This window comes from Arachis duranensis, chromosome 8 (genome assembly GCF_000817695.3).
Source record: "Arachis duranensis cultivar V14167 chromosome 8, aradu.V14167.gnm2.J7QH, whole genome shotgun sequence".
In the NCBI taxonomy this organism is placed as follows: Eukaryota; Viridiplantae; Streptophyta; class Magnoliopsida; order Fabales; family Fabaceae; genus Arachis; species Arachis duranensis.
The window spans coordinates 31,409,261-31,410,337 of record NC_029779.3 but is presented as its reverse complement, the minus strand read 5'-3'; positions in this window follow the sequence as shown (position 1 = coordinate 31,410,337).

The following is a 1,077-nucleotide window of genomic DNA, read 5'->3' as shown; positions in this document are numbered from 1 at the left end:
GTCCTTTTCAGCCTCTAAATCAGATTTTTGCTCAGGTCCCTCAATTTCAGCCAGAAAATACCTGAAATCACAGAAAAACACACAAACTCATAGTAAAGCCCAGAAAAGTGATTTTAACTAAAAACTAATGAAAATGTAATAAAAACTAACTAAAATATATTAAAAACATACTAAAAACAATGCCAAAAAGCGTATAAATTATCCGCTCATCACAACACCAAACTTAAATTGTTGCTTGTCCCCAAGCAACTAAAAATCAAAATAGAATAAAAAGAAGAGAATATACTATAGACTTCAAATTATCAAAGAAACTTAGCTCCAATTAGATGAGCGGGACTAGTAGCTTTTTGCTTCTGAATAGTTTTGGCATCTCACTTTATCCTTTGAAGTTTAGAATGATTGGCATCTATAAGAACTCAGAACTCAGATAGTGTTATTGATTCTCCTAGTTAAGTATGATGATTCTTGAACATAGCTACTTTATGAGTCTTGGCCGTGGCCCAAAGCACTCTGTTTTCCAGTATTACCACCGGATACATCCATGCCACAGACACATAACTGGGTGAACCTTTTCAGATTGTGACTCAGCTTTGCTAGAGTCCCCAATTAGAGGTGTCCAGGGTTCTTAAGCACACTCTTTTTGCTTTAGATCACGACTTTAACCGCTTAGTCTCAAGTTTCCACTTGACACCTTCACGCCACAAGCACATGGTTAGGGACAGCTTGGTTTGGCCGCTTAGGCCAGGATATTATTCCTGTAGGCCCTCCTATCCACTGATGCTCAAAGCCTTGGATCCTTTTTATTACCCTTGCCTTTTGGTTTAAAGGGCTATTGGCTTTTTCTGCTTGCTCTTTCTTTTTCTCTTTTTTTTTCTTTTTTTTTTGCAAGCTTTTCATTGCTTTTTCTTGCTTCAAGAATCATTTTTATGATTTTTCAGATCCTTAATAACATTTCTCCTTTTCCATCATTCTTTCAAGAGCCAACAATTTTAACATTCTTAAAACAACAAATTCAAAAGACATATGCACTGTTCAAGCATTCATTCAGAAAACAAAAAGTATTGTCACCACATCAAA